We start from the raw sequence: 493 nt of genomic DNA on the forward strand, positions 1-493 counted from the left end.
ATGATAATGGCAACAGGAGATAAAGTAAAAAAAAGTCAAGTCAAGCAATGAAAATCAATTAAAACTTTCAGCGAAAGATTTGTTAATGAATATAGTTATATAGTAATCGATATTGGCTATTCTTGTGTTAGTGGTCGTTATATAGCCGGTCAGACACATAAACAGACAGATAGAGACAGGTAAACAGCAATAAGAGGAAAGATAAACAAAACTGAAATCCAAAATAAAATAATAAATAAAAATAAAGTAAGACTTGAATTGATATAATTATCTCCTTATATACATTAAAACAAACCGACAGACCAAGAACAGAATAATGAAAAAAAATAACAATAGGTTCGAAACAACGACAACAAGGAAAGAAAATAAAACTAGATAAAAAAATAGGAAAGTAAATAAGAATCAAAACACAAATATGAGTTAGCAATGGCCGCCATCTGGCAATATGAACAGCGCAGCGCACAGCTGGCAAAATTAACGCCAGAGTACCCAT

The sequence above is a fragment of the Penaeus monodon genome, chromosome 21, assembly GCF_015228065.2.
Source record: "Penaeus monodon isolate SGIC_2016 chromosome 21, NSTDA_Pmon_1, whole genome shotgun sequence".
Taxonomy (NCBI): domain Eukaryota; kingdom Metazoa; phylum Arthropoda; class Malacostraca; order Decapoda; family Penaeidae; genus Penaeus; species Penaeus monodon.